Source organism: Octopus sinensis, linkage group LG13 (assembly GCF_006345805.1).
Source record: "Octopus sinensis linkage group LG13, ASM634580v1, whole genome shotgun sequence".
Lineage (NCBI taxonomy): Eukaryota > Metazoa > Mollusca > Cephalopoda > Octopoda > Octopodidae > Octopus > Octopus sinensis.
Genome location: NC_043009.1, coordinates 54,725,434 through 54,746,114, shown reverse-complemented (window position 1 = coordinate 54,746,114; position 20,681 = coordinate 54,725,434). Strand labels below are relative to the sequence as shown.

At 39.4% G+C, this 20,681-nt stretch overlaps 1 protein-coding gene across 4 annotated transcripts in view; it reads left to right on the top strand.

Annotated features, from left to right (window-relative positions):
- LOC115218241 (fatty acid hydroxylase domain-containing protein 2) overlaps positions 1 to 20,681 on the top strand; it is a 42,392-nt gene that overhangs the window by 5,915 nt on the left and 15,796 nt on the right. The window contains exon 2 of one of the 4 annotated variants that reach the window (XM_036508363.1): positions 12,203 to 12,206. The exons of the other annotated variants lie outside the window; for them this stretch is intronic. The gene's annotated coding sequence lies outside the window, so the exon portion shown is untranslated. The remainder of the gene's footprint in view (positions 1 to 12,202; positions 12,207 to 20,681) is intronic. 4 annotated transcript variants of the gene reach the window in all.

The window sequence follows — 20,681 nt, the reverse complement described above, 5'->3', positions numbered from 1 at the left end:
CGGAATTTGAACTCAGAACGTAACGGCAGACGAAATATCGCTAAGCATTTCGCCCGGCGTGCTAACGTTTCTGCCAGCTTAGCTATACAACCGGACAACTGTACTTCTGTTAATATTCGGTATGTTTGTGTTGCCAACCAACTGAAAAAAATAATGTAAGTAAATAATAATAATAAAGGAAACCAAGTTTTCATTATGACTAAACCTGAAATGTCGAAGTGACATTAGCAGCAAAACGAAAGCACTATTGATGCTGTAGTTGTTATGGTTTTGCATTGAGTCGGTTTTCATCGAGCAAACCTATCGGTGATCGAAAGTTTTCAACGATGATTTTTTTTTCTAATTCTAAGTCTAGAGTACACTCGACCACCTGACTATTATCCAATATATTCACCCTCTCACTTTTTTTTAAGATGGTTGGATGTGATTTAAAGAAGTCACAGCTGCTATTTCTAACATTGTCCAGTGACCACACAGAAGCATCTTCATATTGATATTTAGCTCTTGGTCAGCTCTGATCGAATGGACCATAGACAATACGATGACTTTTGAGGGAGATTTTGTTATTTGTTTTTCCGTCGTTGTCTATCTAGGAGTATAATTATGAAAGACAGAAAAATATCTTACGCATAATAAAACGCAATGTGTATCTGGTCGGTCACGCTGGCAAAGGGAAACTAAAACAGCAAACGGAGTGGGAGTGAGTGACAGTCATAGACACTAAATTGACAGGAGAATAGGAGTGAGCTCTGTAGTTGCTGCTACTTTAACCAAAATGAAACTAAATTTTTATCATAAATTATACAATATACCTATCAGTTTCACACACAAGCATTCACAGTCACACATCTTACAATAAAATGCAGTTTACACTTCCGTCACACTGGTAAAAGGAAAGTAAAATGACAAAAGGAGTGGGTTAATTGGTAGAATTGGGAAGTATAGAAATATAGAAAGAGTGAATGAATGAGCAGTATCCCAACTGTTGGCGCAGCTGATAAATTTTGACGGGGAAAAAACCCAGCAAATTTTTGTCATTTCCAATAAACGAACAAGCAAAAGTCTCTCTCTCTCTCTCTCTCTCTCTCTCTCTCTCTCTCTCTCTCTCTCTCTCTCTCTCTCTCTCTCACTCACACACACACACAGAGGTTCACAGACTATGTAATTTCTGATAGCGTCAAATGACAGAGAATGAGTGATAGAGAATAAAATTGTTTAAAACTTTTTTTTTCCGTATAGCATCTAGTCCCACCTTCCCCAAATCTCACCTCATGAACCTTAATGTAACTCGTAGTCCCTAATACCCAGTTCCATCAGGTGTTACGGTCATCTCTACAAAATTTTTATAGAAATTATGGCTAGCACTGATTTTGTTTTAATGTTTTGAAGGCTATAATTTCCATAGAAAATCTGTAGGGATGACCTTAACACGTGATTTAAGTGCACTGCTAACACAGTAGTACATGGTATTGACTTATCGGCGAGCTGGCAGAAACGTTAGCACGCCGGGCGAAATGCTTAGCGGTATTTCGTCTGCGTTACGTGAGTTCAAATTCCGCCGAGGTCGACTTTGCCTTTCATCCTTTCGGGGTCGATAAATTAAGTACCAGTTATGCACTGGGGTCGATATAATCGACTTAATACCTTAATGTCTGTCCTTGTTTGTCCCCTCTGTGTTTAGCCCCTTGTGGGTAGTAAAGAAATAGGTATTGACTTATAAAACATTGCATAATGAAATACCATGTGCTTATAAGTTATTAATATCCAGTTCCATCGTTGCCTGTCTGTCTGTCAGTGTGTCTGTTTGAGTCTGTCTGTGTGTGTGTATCTGTGTTTGCCTGTCTGTTTTTGTCTGTCTCTGTGTCTGACACTGTGTCTGCCTGTTCGTGTATCTGTCTGTCTCTGTCAGTCAGTCAGTCAGTCTGTCTGTCTTTCAGTCTGTGTGTCTGCCTGCCCGCTTGTCTGTGTCTCAGTTCTGCCTCATGAATCTTTCTACTTCTACATATTAATATCCATTTGGTTTACAATCCATCAAAACACACACACACATGCATACATACATAGGTGCAGGCATGGCTGTGTAGCCAGGAAGCTCGTTTTACAACCACATAGTTTCAGGTTCAGTTTCACTGCATGGCACCTTGGGCAAGTGTCTTCTCCTATAACCCTAGGCCAACCAATGTCTAGTAGGCGGAATCTGTGTAGAAACCTGTGTGTGTGTGTGTGTGTGTGTGTGTCATCATACTCTTTTTCTCTTTTACTCTTTTACTCGTTTCAGTTATTTGTCTGTGGCCATGCTGGAGCACCGCCTTTAGTCAAGCAAATCGACCCCGGGACTTATTCTTTGTAAGCGCAGTACTTATTCTATCGGTCTCTTTTGCCGAACCGCTAAGTGACGGGGACGTAAACACACCAGCATCGGTTGTCAAGCAATGCTAGGGGGACAAACACAGACACACAAACACACACACACACACATATATATATATATATATATATATACATATATACGACAGGCTTCTTTCAGTTTCCGTCTACCAAATCCACTCACAAGGCATTGGTCGGCCCGGGGCTATAGAAGAAGACACTTGCCCAAGATGCCACGCAGTGGGACTGAACCCGGAACCATGTGGTTGGTTAGCAAGCTACTTACCACACAGCCACTCCTGCCACAATTTAATGTTTGTTTTCCACACTGGCATGGGTTGGATGGTTTGACAGGAGCTGGCAAGCCAGAGAGCTGCATCAGGTTCCAGGTGTCCGTTTCGGTTTGGTTTCTACAGCTGGATGTTCTTCCTAACACCAACCACTTTACAGAGTTTAATGGATACTTTTTGTATGGCACAATCCTCAGTGTTTTATATGTGACACCAGCGTGGGCACTTTTTACGTGGAACCAGCAATGGCACTTTTTATATGGAACCAGCAGTGGTATGGTTTCTACACTGGATGCATGTGAACAGGCCTTGTTCATATTCCAATCTCTCTCCTGTGATAAACATGTCTGGCCACAGAGAAACATTACCTTACTTGGAAACTGGTATGGGTTGGTGACAGGAAAGGCACCCAGTAGTGGAAAATCTGCTTTGACAAATTCCATCTGGCCCATGTGAGCAGAAAAAGTGGGTGTTAAAATGATGATGTGTGTGTGTGTGTGTGTGTGTGCGTGTTTTTGTTAACACATATTTGTATTGTTTGTTCATGTCCGACAATATATATATACATATATGTGGAGGCGCAGTGGCCCAGTGGTTAGGGCAGCGGACTCGCGGTTTCGATTCCCAGACCGGGCGTTGTGTGTGTTTATTGAGTGAAAACACCTAAAAGCTCCACGAGGCTCCGGCAGGGGGTGGTGATCCCTGCTGTACTCTTTCACCACTCTTTCTTCTGTTGGCCTGCTCGCATAGCCAGCGGGGTGGCATTGTTCGAAGGCTAAAACAATGCAAACGCATTGTGACCAGCGATGTGTAGCAAAATCTGATGGTCTGGTCAGTCAAGTGATCATATATATATATATATATATATATATATGAAGCACCTTACTTGGAAAGAAGGGCTGGCATCAGGAAGGGCATGCATCTCAAGAAGTCATAGAGAAAGTGTATGCGATGTGGCTGAGATTAGAATGAGCATGCATCAAGGTGTAGAAACCATACGAAAGCAGATACTTTAGCCTGGTGCACTCCTTTGGCTCATCTGTTGATGACGAACCATCCAACCTGTGCCAACATGAAAAAAGGGACATTAAATGATGATCTATTTCACACACAAGTGTGCGTACGCATGTATATATATATATATATATATATATATTGCCGGTGGCATGTAAAAAGCACCATCCGACCGTGGCCGTTTGCCAGCCCTGTCTGGCAACTGTGCCGGTGGCACGTAAAAAGCACCCACTACACTCACGGAGTGGTTGGCGTTAGGAAGGGCATCCAGCTGTAGAAACACTGCCAGATCAGACTGGGCCTGGTGCAGCCTTCTGGCTTCCCAGACCCCAGTTGAACCGTCCATCCCATGCTAGCATGGAGAGCGGACGCTAAATGATGATGATATATGTATATATATATATATATATATATATTATTTAGCAGAAGTTACAGAGTGACTCATGGTCTGACAGTTTTGTGCATTGGTACTTATTAAAATTACATGTACAAGTAATACTTCACTTTATGAGACCCCAGGTTTATGAGTTTTATTTTTCAAGCACAAGATCCAAATTTTGAAACAAAGTTCAAAACTTTCTACTATCTGAACAAATGCTTCTGCTTGTTACTGAGAAATTTATAGAGAGTGAAAAAAAGCTTCTTCTAAGCAAACAACTCTTTACTCTCTTTTTACTCTTTTACTTGTTTCAGTCATTTGACTGCAGCCATGCTGGAGCAACACCTTTTAGTCGAGCAAATCGACCCCAGGACTTATTCTTTGGAAGCCTAGTACTTATTCTATCGGTCTCTTTTGCCGAACCGCTAAGTTACGGGACGTAAACACACCACCATCGGTTGTCAAGCGATGTTGTGGGAACAAACACAGACACACACATACATATATATCGAAAAGATACCACCATGCTAGATAGAGCAGTCAAAACTTGATTCTAAAACCACATCAAATATTCATACAGCAATGAATGTATGAATATTTGATGTGGTTTTAGAGTCAAGTTTTGACTGCTATATCTAGCATCATCATCATCATCATCATCATCATTTAGCGTCCGTTCTCCATGCTAGCATGTGGTATCTATTAGATACCCTTAATTATAATTCTAATAATAGTTATTACCTATGAGGTTTTTATTCCCATGCTAGCCACTTGATTTGATCAGTATTTTAAATAACAATCTTATCCTTAGATATGTCACCGTGATCGACCAGGCTATCAGATGTTGCTACACATCGCTGGTCACAATGTGCTTCACATTGTTTTAGCCTTCAAATGACACCACCCCGCTGGCTAAGCAAGCAGGCCAACAGAAGAAAGAGTGAGAGAAAGTTGTGGCAAAAGAGTACAGCAGAGATCGCCACCACCCACTGCCGGAGCCTCGTGGAGTTTTTAGGTGTTTTCGCTCAATAAACACTCACAACGCCCGGTCTGGGAATCGAAACCTCGCTGCCCTAACCACTGGGCCATTGCGCCTCCATATATATATGTGTGTGTGTGTGTGTGTGTGTGTGTGTGTGTATATGTGTGTGTGTGTGTGTGTGTGTATATGTATACACATGCACACAATGCTAAAGTAAGTGCAGTATGGGTAACCACCAGTTAGTGCTCAGTTAAATCCTTAAATCTGAAACTTAACTCCAACCCCATGCTGTGGGATTGAACCCAGAGACTCGTGGTTAGGAAGCAAACTTCTTACCACACAGCCATGTCTGCGCCTTTATGGATAATATTAAACCCTTCAGTCTATAGACAATTACTTATTTTATTGATCTCAGTAACTGAAAGGTAAGAAAGATCTGCAAATCTCAGCTCACAATTGGTAGTGGGTGCTATGACTTTATGACTACGTGACTTAGCCAAACAGGAAATTTGCACCATAAGTACACCTTGATATACACATGATATATAACTGTTGCTGATATCATGGGTTGGGTGGGTTGTTACATAAATCAATAAGAAAAGGACAAAGGAACAAAGCAGTCACTTTATATGAATGAAATATAATAGGTGTCCTAGAATGGTTGTGAAAAATACCTTCAATGTGCCCTGATGTTGAGAGAGAGAGAGAGAGAGAGAGAGAAGGAATGTAAGTTGGGATATTTAAATACCATACAACAAATATATAAGTACATTGGTTCTCAACCATGTTTTTGGTCAAGGGACTCCTTTGTTTCCTATCTTACTGTACAGGATAATAAGCATTCAATGTTTCAAAGGGCCCCTTTATATTTTTATAGTTAAATATTATTAGGAATTGTATAAAAATAAATTGTTAAATAGTTTGTGTTTTGTAGAAGTATATGCGTAGGAGTGGCTGTGTGGTAAGTAGCTTGCTTACCAACCACATGGTTCCGGGTTCAGTCCCACTGCGTGGCACATTGGGCAAGTGTCTTCTGCTATAGCGTCAGGCCGACCAAAGCCTTGTGAGTGGATTTGGTAGATGGAAACTGAAAGAAGCCCGTCGTATATATGTATATATATATATATATATATATATATATGTATATGTATGTGTATATGTTTGTGTGTCTGTGTTTGTCTCCCCCAACATCACTTGACAACCAATGCTGGTGTGTTTATGTCCCCGTAACTTAGCGGTTCGGCAAAAGGGAATGATAGAATAAGTACTAGGCTAACAAAGAATAAGTCCTGGGGTCGATTTGCTTGACTTAAATGCGGTGCTCCAGCACGGCCACAGTCAAATGACTGAAACAAGTAAAAGAGTAAGTATAACCAATTTATTGCGCATAAATTTTAACAGCAAAATCTTATGTTGACTACCAAGGGCCAGATGGACCCCAGTTGAAAACCACTGATATTGTAGATAAGTGTACAGAAATCTCGATGGTACACATTGTATTGAGGTGCTGGTGTTGCTGTGTGGTCAAAAAGCTTGCTTCCCAACCATGTGGTCTTGAATTCAGATAAAAGAAACCAAAAGAAGCCTGTTTTGTTTTTGTTTGTGTGTTTCCTTCCCCAGACATTGCATGGTGATTGTAAATGAGCATCATCATCATCATCATACAAGTAAGGTAGTTTGTTTCTAATCTTCCATGAAAATCATGCCTACCTACTTAGGGGAAAATATTACCTTGATGGGGAAACAGGTGAGGGTTAGTGACAGGAAAGGACATCTTGCTGTAGAAAGAAATTTTCCTTAATAGGCGTAGGAGTGGTTCTGGGTTCAGTCCCACTGCGTGGCACCTTGGGCAAGTGTCTTCTGCTATAGCCTCGGGCCGACACAAAGCCTTGTGAGTGGATTTGGTAGACGGAAACTGAAAGAAGCCTGTTGTATATATGTATATATGTATGTGTGTGTGTATGTTTGTGTGTCTGTGTTTGTCTCCCCAACATTGCTTGACAACTGATGCTGGTGTGTTTATGTCCACGTAACTTAGCGGTTCGGCAAAAGAGACTGATTGAATAAGTACTAGGCTTCCAAAGAATAAGTCCCGGGGTCGATTTGCTCGACTAAAGGCGGTGCTCCAGCATGGCCGCAGTCAAATGACTGAAACAAGTAAAAGAGTAAAGAGTTAGCAAATTCCTTCTGACCTATGCAAGCATGATATAGTGGACATTACATGATGATGATGATGATGATGATGATGAGGTATTTAATCAATGATATTGCACAACAATTCAGCAGCAGTTGGTATAATGATTTTGTGCCTGTGATTGCTGTCCTTTCTAAGTCTATTGCCAACTCTAGTTTACAAAGTGTACTAGGTGCATTTTATGGCATCAGTATTAGTGAGGTCGTTATGCCCTCAAGAAGACAAGACTAAAAGCTTCCTGACCTTGCATTGTTTCCACTAATTCATCAAGAAGTCTATAGAGTGCGCTGTATACATTTCATCGTGGCACCACTGGTGAGGTTACCTTGTACTTCATAAGATAGCAGTCTTCACTATTCTACATTGCTTCCATTTGGTCAGGGCAGCATCATCAACAGAATGGGTAGGAGAAAGGCGGCAAGCTGGCAGAAACGTTAGCACGCTGGGCGAAATGCCGAGCGGTATTTTGTCTGCCGTTACGTTCTGAGTTCAAATTCCGCCTAGATCGACTTTGCCTTTCATCCTTTCGGGGTCGATAAATTAAGTACCAGTTACGCACTGGGGTCAATCTAATCGACTTAATACCTTTGTCTGTCCTTGTTTGTCCCCTCTATGTTTAGCCCCTTGTGGGTAGTAAAGAAATGAGAATGGGTAGGAGAGAAGATAATTATAAAAGGTGACCTAGAGTGAGGGGAAAATGGAGAGCGTAATAAGGGTGGAGACACAGAATAGTTGAAGTGACTATGTACATGGAGGAGGGGGGGACAGTACTAGAGGTAATGAAATAAAGACAAGATTTAAAGACAGAGGTATGGCATGGGTAGTGGGAGAGATATAACTGATGGCATAGTGAAGGCACATGGCTCAGTGGTTAGAGCATCAGGCTTGCAATCATGTGGTAGTGAGTTCGATTTCCGGACTGGGCTGTGTGTTGTGTTCTTGAGCAAGACACTTTATTTCACATTGCTCCAGTTCACCCATCTGTAGAAATGAGTTCCGACATCTCTGGTGCCAAGCTGTATTGGCCTTTGCTTTTCCCTTGGATAACATCAGTAGCATGGAGAGGGGAGGCTGGTATGCGTGGGCGACTGCTGGTCTTCCATAAACAACCTTGCCCAGACTTATGCCTCAGAGGGGAACTTTCTAGGTGCAATCCCACAGTCATTCATGACTGAAGGGAGTCTTTTACCCCCATTTTTTTATACTGATGACAGCTATATTTTTGCTGGTGTATGATGACTGTCAGTAAAATGTCACTTGGAGGAGAGAAAGCGGTGGCTTGAAGTATAAAAAAGTAATGTTAGCTGGTAAGAGACACAGAGAGCACCGTAGGCATTCCATAGATACACGTATTCTCAGGCAGAGTCAGCTTTACTGATGGACTTCTCTACAGTTTCCCCTCAACTCAATTTCATTCAAAAGTTTGAGCCAACTCAAGGCTAAATGACATCTGTCCAAGGTGCCATGCAGTGGATTCAAACTTTGGACAATGTAGTTTAGAAGTAACCTTTTTAACCAGTGGACCATACTGCATGTGCATGCATACGCACACAGGCACATTTGTGCAAGACAAGGCGAAAAGAAAAATAGTGCTCGAATACGAAAGGTAGAGCAAAATAGTAATTTATTGAATCTCACAAAATTTCAATAACTGTTACTCAGAATTTTGCGTAACCACAACTGTCTGATGATTGTTTATGTGAAACTCTGAGTAACAGTTTGTGAAATCCTTTCAACTTCAAAAAGAGTTACACACATGCACACACACACACACACACACACACACAGACGTACATTCATACACATTTATGTACGTGTATATGGTGTTTTTGTTACAAACTGTGTTACTCTTTTTACTCTCTCTCTCTTACTTGTTTCAGTCATTTGACTGCAGCCAACTGGAGCACCGCTTTTAGTCAAGCAAATTGACCCCAGGACTTATTCTTTGTAAGCCTAGTACTTATTCTATCAGTTTCTTTTGCCGAACCGCTAAGTTACGTGGATGTAAACACACCAGCATCTGTTGTCAAGCGATGTTGTGGGGACAAACACACACACAAATATATATATATACATATATATGACGGGCTTCTTCCAGTTTCCGTCTATCAAATCCACTCACAAGGCTTTGGTCGGCCCGAGGCTATAGTGGAAGACACTTGTCCAAGGTACCAAGCAGTGGGACTGAACCCGGAACCATGTGGCTGGTAAGCAAGCTACTTACCACACAGCCACTCCTGTTACTTGTTTTTTGTTTTCCAAAGAATGGAAACTGCATCTTTGAATTTAGTCCTTTTTATATACACAGATCTCGGCACACTCAAAACTTATTGCATATTTTATTTTAATTTTCCTTTTTCTTTTGTGTGTGTTTTATTGGGAATGTATGTCGTGCGCCGTAAGGTAATATGCAAATAAAGAAATACGTAAGAAACAAGACCAATTGAGGCTTGTTCATTCATAGTTATGATTTTCGATTGACGTTAAATACACATCTATCAAAACAGTAATACTCTTGGAGAAGCATGAACATCACAACATCTTTTTTCTACGTTCCTCCAACACAGGTTTGTTTTGCTTTGGGGATACCTTCACCGATTTTGCCTCACTAATTTTGTGTTCTCATAACTAAGGAAATGGGTATTTTTTAATGAAATTTTATACTGATGCCTTTCAGGTGGTGTACATTACGATTTTATTGGGATTTAATGTGAAAAAGAAAATTGGCGAGCGCGCACACGTATTTATACTGCCACACATCACATAGTTTTGGGAAATTTTCAATGCATTTGTACGTGCCCACCATGTTTTTTTTTTGGGGGGGGGTATTTTTTACATTAAATACCTATTTCTTTACTACCCACAAGAGAGGACAAACAAGGACAGACAAACGGATTAAGTCGATTATATCGACCCCAGTGCGTAACTGGTACTTAATTTATCGACCCTGAAAGGATGAAAGGCAAAGTCGACCTCGGCGGAATTTGAACTCAGAACGTAGCGGCGGACGAAATATCGCTAAGCATTTCGCCCGGCGTGCTAACGTTTCTGCCAGCTGTAACGATATTTCATTATTAAATATCTTGGTGGGCACACTTGTCCTGTTTATATACTTTCTGATATAGTAATAATATCAGCAGTTTTTGGTGGAGGGCTTATGCCAATTCCACCCTTTAGAGCAGGGGTTCTCAACCATTTCTTTTACCTATGGACCCCTTTGATTTGTCTGGTGAACCCCCATAGCCATTCGATTTTTAAACACTAGTTTTATAGAAACTCCTTTCAACATTCCTATTTTATTTTCTGCACATTAACTTGTGTAGACTGAATTATGTAAAACATTTGACAATGAAACCTAGCTATTTCTTGAAATACTTACCAATGCCTTGTGAGTGGATTTGGTAGACGGAAACTGAAAGAAGCCTGTCGTATATATGTGTATATATATATATATATATATATATATATATATATATATATATATGTGCGTGTATATTTGTGTGTCTGTGTTTGTCCCCCTAGCATTGCTTGACAACCGATGCTGGTGTGTTTATGCCCCCGTTACTTAGCGGTTCGGCAAAAAGAGACCGATAGAATAAATACTGGGCTTACAAAAGAATAAGTCCCGGGGGGGTCGAGTTGCTCGATTAAAGGCGGTGCTCCAGCATGGCCGCAGTCAAATGACTGAACCAAGTAAAAGAGTAAAAGAGAAAGAGTATATACATCTAAAGCAAAGTTTTTTTTCGGAGGCCCTTAAAGTACTATTGTGGGCCCCCTAATTTACTATTTTGCTACATAGACCCCAAAAAACTTATGATGGACTCTGGTTGAGTAACACTACTTTAAAGCGATGTAAAGCGAAGTTGATCTCAGCTGAATTTGAACTCAGAATATAAAGTTCCGCAAGACATACTGCAAGGCATTTATTCCGACGAAATAACGATTCTAAGTCGCCGTCTTTGTCTTGCTTATAATATAAATGGACACTTAATCTTATTTTGCATTTCCTTAGCAGACGATAACTTTCGGGGTCAATGATTTCATTTTCTGGCTCTAGTTTATTCCAGCTGTGTGACAGTCTCGGTTTTTTTAAAGATTATATAGAACTAAATTATTTCAGGAGCCCTTCCCTTTTGTGATACCGCAGATGTTATTTGGAAAAGGTTTTGCTGCTGTTTCTAGTAAACCGAACGACCACATAACGGTGTCCTCGGTTGCCAACGTCTTCAGCATGGCCTTTCCTTGGAGCATAATATAGAAATCTTACGACACAAGCTGGCACGGAAAGTTCTCTCTCACACGCACACACACACTCACTCACACACTCTCACTCACTCACTCACACACACACACACTCGCTTACTCACTCACACACACACACTCACTCACTCACTCACACACACACACACACACACACACACTCGCTCACTCACTCACTCACACACACACTCACTCACTCTCACACACACACACACTCACTCACACACACACACTCACTCACTCTCACACACACACACACCACACACACACACACACACACACACACACACACACACAGAGGCTGACGAATAAAGCACCAACAGTAACCCTGTTGGTTTGAAATTATTCCTAAGAGAAAGCAGTTATTTCGTTTACTGTGTCATGGGTTTTTATTCTAAATCAAATGCGTAGTTGAACAACTAAATGTAGTGTGTGTACGTGGGGAAATAAAGAGAGATGGAGAAAGAGAGAGAGAGGGAGAGAGAGAGAGAGAGTAACTGCTTGGTCATTTTCCAGGTCACTCCTTAATGAGATACCCGATTTAGTAAACAATTCTCTCTCTCTCCCGTTTATATACTCCTTATCTCTCGTCACCTTTTTTCTCTCTCGGCATACTTTCCCTCTCTGTTCATTCCTTTACTCTCTCTCTCTCTCTCTCTCTCCCTTTCTCCTCTCCGCTATTATTAATCTCTCTGTGTTCTCTTCCTCTCCTAGAGGCACGTGATTGATCATTCTTAGTGGCTGTCAATGGAAACTAAAAAGTATATAAAAAAATAAATGTCAAGTCTCCCCCACCGTGATTGGAGTAATAATTCTTTTTCCTTTCTATACATACATAACATACACACACACACATAATATCCATATACACACATAACATATATATTTAGATAATTAATTTAAACAATTTGATAACAGGAAATTCCAGCATTTAAAATTTAATTCTTTATGCTATAAGCATATTTCATACCTCCCTAAACACATCCGTACATACATACATACATACATACATACATACATACATTGTATGTATATATGCATGCATGCTTGTTTGCTTTTCTTCTCTAAGCTATTCCCATAAACAAGTGCTCTCTATGTTCTGAGTTCAAATCCTGCTGAAGTCAACTTTGCCCTTTGACCCTCTTCAGCGAAGATGGTCTGTAAAACAAAATACCAGTCTAAAATGGGTGGGGTGGCTAGTTTCTAACAAAGAAACAAAACCTCACTACAAAAATTTAATGGAAACAAAAATATAATCATGTCTCACTGTTCAAAAAAAACTTGCCTATTTTCAGAGTTCCATGGGTAGACTGATTTTGCAGGATACCAGTTATAGGATCTCTTTGTTTGAAAACCCAGCCATTTCAGACTGTTACTTTAATGCTGAATGAGCCAGTAGTTATGGGCACAAATTATTAAAATAGTTATAATATTGTTTGTTCCTTCTTGAACCATGCCTGGCTCATAAGGGCCAGTTTCCCGATTTCCTTGGCATATAGGTTCTCCACCTGGATGGGACGCCAGTCTGTCGCAGGTGAGCTGCAAGATGCAGGAGGAAAGAGTGAGAGAAAGTTGTGGCGAAAGAGTCAGCAGAAATTTGCCATTACCTTCTGTCGGAGCCGCGTGGAGCTGAGGTGTTTCGCTCATAAACACACACATCACCCGGTCTGAGATTCAAACTCATGATTCCTCGACCGCGAGTCCGCTGCTCTAACCACTAGGCCATGTGTCTCCACTAGTTATTATATAGGTGCTGTTATTCCTGTCCCTAAATTGTAAATTTATAATTATGCAAATTGTAAATTTATAATTTTGTTGCTAGCATACATGTGTAGTTAATAAAGGTTTGCTTCTCAGCTGCATAGTTTCAGCTACACTGGACATCTTGGGCAAGTGTTTTTCACTATAGCCCCAGCTAACCAAAGCCTTGTGAATAGTTTTGGGTAGATAACAACTGAAAGAGATCCATCATATGTGCATATGTATGCATACACGTTTGTTTGTGTCTTGTTGGGATCTTTTCTGTTTGGCCACCAATTTTCAATCTCTTCAATTTCTGTTTGAATTGATTTCATATTTAATGTAATTAGGTAGTTTTATATGTTAATCAAGGACAACAATCCAATGACTGGAACTTGTAGAAGATAAAAGATAAGGTATGACACAAGTGCGACTTCCCAACTATATGGTTCCAGGTTCAGTTCCACTTTGTGGCACCTTGGACAAATGATTTCTACTATAGCCTTGGGCCAATCAAAACCTTGTGAGTGGATTTGGTAGATAGAAACCAAAAGAAGACACACACACACACACACACACACACACACACATGTATCTATGTGTGTGTTTGTTCCCCCACCCTCGCTTGACAACCAATGTAGGGGTATTTACATTCCCATAACCTAGCGGTTCGGCAAAACAGATTGGTAAAATAAGTACTTGGCTTACAAAGAATAAGTCCTGGGGTCGATTTCTTCGACTAAAACTTTTTAAGGCAGTGCTCCAGCATGGCTGCAGTCTAGTGACTAAAACAAGTAACAAAATAGTGATTGTAGATTGAGAGGGGAATTCATGGAGGCTATTGTTAATTACAAAATACAAGCAACTCCAAGCCACTTAGACTAAATCTTCAGTGACTTAACAATATTCTTTTCTACTCCGGGAAAATTTTTGGAGAGAGAGCCAGTCGATTAGATCAACTCTAGTACGCAACTGGTACTTAATTTATCAACCCTGAAAGAATGACAGAAGAAGTCAACCTCGGTGGAATTTGAACTTTGAATGCAAAGACAGACGAAATACTGCTAAGCATTTCGCGCAGTGTGCTAACATTTCTGCCAGCTTACCTCTTTAGTGACTTAACAATGTCATGAATACTAACTGCGAAGTTGTTATTGATGCTAGGCCCATCTGTTACACAAGTCAAATAGACCATTGACTTCTTATATTCTTTGTTTTCTGAAGTTTTTGTAATTTATAATGTCGTATTTTAGCTTGGAAACCAGTTTGTCTTTATTTTGCTTTTCAGGTAACTGGGAATTGAGATATTAATAAGAAAGTTGTTGGCGTTAGGAAGGGCATCCAGCTGTAGAAACACTACCAGATCAGACTCGAGCCTGGTGCAGCCTCCTGGCTTCCCAGATCCCGGTCAAACTGTCCAACCCATGCCAGCATGGAAAACAGACGTTAAACGATGATGATGAATTTTGTTTTAATTCTAGGAAGGGCATCCAGCCATAAAACCCTTGCCAAAACAAGACAGTGAAGCCTGGTGCAGTCTTCTTGCTTGCCAGCTCCTGTCAAACCATCCAACCCATGCCAGTATGGGAAAACGAACATTAACTGATGTTGATGATATCCTACCAGAACTTATTTTGAATTTTGTCTCATAAGCAACTTGAGATAAAATGAGGTGAACAGTACTGAAGCTATTAAGTTAGTGTAAAACAAAGTTGGGCGCAGCCCGTTCTATGTAAGATATATCTTCTCACAGCACTGTAAACAATTCTCTTCTCTTAACCTTGCTACTATATTCACTGTTGCTGATACAGACCAACACAATTTTTCTTAAATTATAGCATATTATATTGGAAGACATATTTAAGATCTTTTCTTTGTGTTTTAAGTGAGTGTTGATTTTTTTTTTTTAATTCTCTTATAATTCTGGAGGTTCACACTTATGAGATGAGTCTGTAGGGTATTAGGGTATCAGAAAAATGTCTAACTGCATTTATTTGCAGCCCCAAAAGTTTAGTTTCTTAGGTCAAAAACTGCCAAAGTCAGCTTTGCCTTTTACTACTTCCGGGATTGTTAAAATATAGTGGCAGCCAGGTTCTGGGGTTGATTTATATCCCTCTTTATAATGCTTCTTAAATGTGAATGGAATTGAAATAGAAGACCCTGAAATGTGGAAGTGTACTTCAAAATTGAATACCGTTGCAGAATTAGGCAGTTTTTGCATTCCTCTAAAACAGAAAATGTTGGCTTGGCTTTGTGCCTGTCAAAATAAATCATTGGATGCAGCATGATGTGGGGTTTGTGGTGGTGATGGTGGTGGTTATAAGAGACATGTAGTGTCTGTTGCTCTGATATATGATAGAGCCTCAAAACTGTTGTGATGCTAATAAACTATAAGAGAGAACAGGATATGTATGTTTGTGTGTGTGTGTGTGTGTGTGTGTGTGTGCGCGTATACACATATATAAAAAATCATTTAATGTCTGTTTTATGATTGGACATATACAGGATGCATAAGGTATTTGAGGACATACCTTTTTTGGGCCATTGCTGCATTTTTTGCTAACTCGGTATAATCTCTGTTTTAGAAAATAATTATGGCAATATTACTGTACAAGAAATAAAGAGGCATGCTGTTATTGTGATTATAAAGGCTGAGCATAGCAATTTAGAAATATCTCGATTTTTAAAAGTTGCCAGAGCTTTCATCTACAACGTTTGTAAGGAGCTAGAGACTGAAGATGAAAATGTATCAAAGCATAAAAAGCATTCCAAATGCTCTGAAATCATGAGAACATCTGACCATTGATTACAAACTCAGAAAGTCCATGAGGTCAGTTGCAAAAGATCTCCATGTGTCAGAAGGAACAGTTGGAAATGATGTCCACAGAGACATCAGATATGTCTTATATGATGAGGAAAAGTCAATTTGTCAGAAAAAAACAAAAGAAAATCACTACATCAGATTTAAAAGGCTCTTAAACAAACTGAAAAATCCAGCAGAAGATTTGATTTGGTCTTTCTAAAAAACGAGAAACACTTCGACCAAGATCAAAAAGTTAACAGAAATGACAGATGGTTATGTTTAGACCCTTCTGAAGTTCCAGATATTATGCATACAAAATTTCCTGCAACTGTCATGATTTTAGGGTTGTCAGCAATGAAGGATATGTGATGCCTCCTTACTTCTTTCCACAAGGCCTTAGGGTTAACTCTGCCACCTACATTGAGGTCCTGGAAATAATTAAGCTCTGGGTAGACAGTGTATGTAAGGCCATATGTATTTAAGTAAGACTTTGTACTATCATACATGGCTCTAATAATATAGGATTGGATAGCTGAAACTTTTCATGATCACATAACCCTTAACATTTGGCCTCCTAATTCCCCAGATCTCAATCCATTGGACTATTACATGTGGAGCGTTGTTGAGAGAGGTCAATGAAAACACCCATCACACTAAAGATCCTTTGAAAGCTGCCATAGTCAGAGTAATGTCCAAAATGAACCAGAACCACTTGATTCGAGCATGTAGATGATTTAGATCTCGTATAGAAGCAGTTGTTGAAGCTGAAGGTAGCTTATTGAATAACATTATACAAAAGAAGGTTTATTTTTATCCTCATAGCATTTTTTGATAAATAAAGTTATCTGTTATTATACATGTTTTTTATAAACCTAAATCTGCCCTCAAATACCTTATGCACCCTGTATTTAACTGCATGTAAGTATATATATGTGGAAGTGTACTTCAAAATCAAATACCATTGCAGAATTAGGTAGTTTTTGTATTCCTCTAAAACAGAAAATGTTATATATATATATGTACCGGAGTAAACACATAAATGTGAAACAAGGTGGAAAAAAGAGTACTCAAATACCAGTGGTAGAGTAATATGCTTTATTTAAAGCAGCAGAAAATTCAACAAAACCTGTTACTCTGAGTTTCCCATTGCCGTTCATCGGACAGTTTTTGCTAGCAAATAAAGTATATATATATATATATGTGTGTGTGTGTATATATATATATATTGTTGTATTTAGGAATGGTCATTTTGCCAGTTTAGCCAATAAAACGTACTATATATATATATATATAATATATATATATATATATATATACATGTATATATATATGTGTGTGTGTGTATATATATATATATATATATATATGAGCAAAACGCTCCCCGTCCAATGGACGGTGCTGAGTTGTCAAACATCTAAACCAAATTTTCTCAAAACAACTTGTCTGACGGTCCCATAGGCCACCCCTTTCTTTCTCTCATACGTACTACAGGCTGCCACAAAGTTTCTGTCTATGAAATTCACTCACTCTGCAGTGGTTGGCCGAAAGCGCTTGTCCTAGGTACCGTCCAATAGAACTAAACCACAAACCGGATGGATATAAAGTGAACTTGTTAGTTAATCCCACAACCTTGCCCATGGAATGTTAATGCAGGGTTTTTACCCTATTCTGATGTATAACTAAATTATCTGTTTACCCTACAATCATATGACAATGTTTAGTCATACTTAATTGTAACTAATTTCTGTTTTTAATTATTTTCTACATGCTAAAAACAGTAGACAAGCACCAGCTTCTTCTATAGATAATTAAGTTTGAATGATTGACACACAATTATCTATATTTCAGTATAATAATAGCTAACCTAATTGATTTTTGAGCTTTAATGGCAATAAATTACAAAGATAACAACTTGTTATTGTTACTCATGATGGATAGATCTAGTAAACCATAATGAAGCAATTAGGGGAGTGATTTATTTGAAAACACGGGATCAAGTTTACAAGTGGCCTTTAAACATCACATGTCAAGTGTTATATCTACTTATTGACCACTTATCACATAATGTATCTACTGCTTATCTTCCTGATCTGGGAAGTGTAAATATGTATAAAAGGTCATGTTAACTTGGACTAAATTAGAACTCAGTGTTAGTAAACAACTGGCAGAATGGCTAAAGCATTGGGAAAAAATCACCTTGTGGTATCTCTTCCAGCTCTTTAGATTCTGGGTTCAATTACTGCTAAGGTCAACTTTATGTTGTTTGTTCCTTCTCGAGCCATGCCTGGCTCATAAGGGCCGGTTTCCCAGTTTCCTTGGCGTATAGATTCCGCACCTGGACGGGACGCCGGTCCGTTGCAGGTGAGCTGCAAGATGCAGGAAGAAAGAATGAGAGAAAGTTGTGGCGAAAGAGTCAGCAGAAGTTCGCCATTACCTTCTGCCGGAGCCGCATGGAGCTTAGGTGTTTCACTCATAAACACACACATTGCCCGGTCTGAGATTGAGATTTGAACCCGCGATCCTTCGATCGCAAGTCCGCTTCTCTCACCACTAGGCCATGTGCCTCCACACAGGTCAACTTTATCTTTCTGTTCATCCTTGTTGTCATCATCAGCATCTTCATCATCAATCCTTGGACATTACTATCTCCAGTCCTACAACTCATAAGGTCGGGTATCTGGGTTTTATGGCATGTAAGTAGCTGAGATCCCAACATTTCCCATGAATGGGACAACAGTTTGTTGCAGGGTTAACTATTTACAGCTGAGTAACATGGCTGGAGCAACATGGAATGCACACAACACACTGCTCAGTCTGAAAATCAAAACCATGACCTTGTTATATCGTAAGCGCAGCGATCTAACCACTAGGCTGCAATAAAATAAAGCACCAGCTAAGTATTTCATCTGCCGCTACGTTCTGAGTTCAAATTCCGCCGAGGTCGACTTTGCCTTTCATCCTTTTGGGGTCGATTAAATAAGTACCAGTTACGCACTGGGTCGATGTGATCAACTTAATCCGTGTGTCTGTCCTTGTTTGTCCCCTTTGTGTTTAGCCCCCTGTGGGTAGTAAAGAAATAGGTATTGACTCCCCCCCCCCCGCTGCTTCAAAATTGCTAGCCTTGTGACAAAATTAGAAACAATATTATTGTACAACTTGCTTGTCACTCCCCATATTAAATTGTTTTTCCCTTCCCATTTTGACCAGAGCTAACCATTTAGGTAATAATCGTTATTGACATTAAGGGCGTGTGTTTCTTTTAATTGAAATATTCAGGTTTACGACATACACCAAGTATGTTTACACCTACTTCTATAGTTTTACAGTATTTGATAATCTTTCAAAACGACTGCATGTTTTCTCATAGGTTAGCAAATCGATAAGTCAGATTTCTTCCTTGGAGCATGAAAATATTTCAGTCCTAAAGGTCTTTTAGCTGTATACAAAGGTCACTAAACTGCAGCTTACTTTCCTTGAGAGCTGCGTGCAACATATGCAAACACATACATTCTGTGTTGCACCGAATCAGTTGCCAACACTTTGGGAATCTTCAGCTCTCAGGCAAATTGTGGTCATCCCTCAGTCACTCTCAAGCACATTTCAATGGTTGCTGCTCCCATTGACATACAGATTCTAGACCACCACTAGCTATTCTTCTGTCAACTTGTACTGGGCATGATGTCAAATACACCACATACACATCTTGTTAATTATTTGATTTGTGTGATATTTTCCTTCTAGAGGTACTCTTAACTCTCTTACCTTACTTCCTCTCTTGTCTAATTCCTCTTTTATTCATATAGTGGAGTGTGGTTTGAGGAAGATTTGGCTCCTATTTCTAGCAGATTAAACAACCATGTTGAGGATAATTTGCTATTATTACATTAAAAATGTAGTAAATGTCACAGCTAACAATAAACGAACATCAAGCCATTAAGAACAGATTTTATTTACAATACAAAATAATTTATTCTATTCATAATATTTATGATAGCTCTTTTCAGTTTGCAGTGAATCAATTAATTGAATTTAGTGAGCATTAATTACCTAATTTTAAATACTGAGAGAAAAAGAAAACACGAAGTTCAATGACTAATATTATTTTAATTATTTCAGTGAGCAAGGGAGAGAAGTTCAGACATAGTTCAGTCTTATTAGCCTTCTTTGCTGAATAGTGTAAATGGTAATGACAACATCATTAAGTATATGTACAATTACTGTACATGAGTAGGTGTGAAAAATTATATATTTAGAAGAAAAAAATGTCACTGAGGCTCATGCAGATGGCATGTCTGAGTAATTAACATCAGGAATTTATTTTTGAATTAAGCTAAATCCAAGTAGGATTGATAGTGTCTATGGCTTTTTTTGCAGGCTCTTCCAGATTTTTGAGTGGGCCCTAATGGGTGCAGGTAAATCATGTGTATGAAGGGAATTAGAAGGGATAGCAAGTCTGGGAAAGAAGGATAAAGAAAAATATGTTTAGTGTGAGTTGTGGAAAATGAGACATAATGTGTGTGTGTATGTGTGTGTGTTGGTAATGGTGGGATGAAGAGAGAGAGGGAGTGAGTAAGTGACTATATAATCCAGGTGCTGTGGTTTGATGGAGATGAAATTGATAGCTTTCTGTTGGAGGCATATTTCTGTTCATG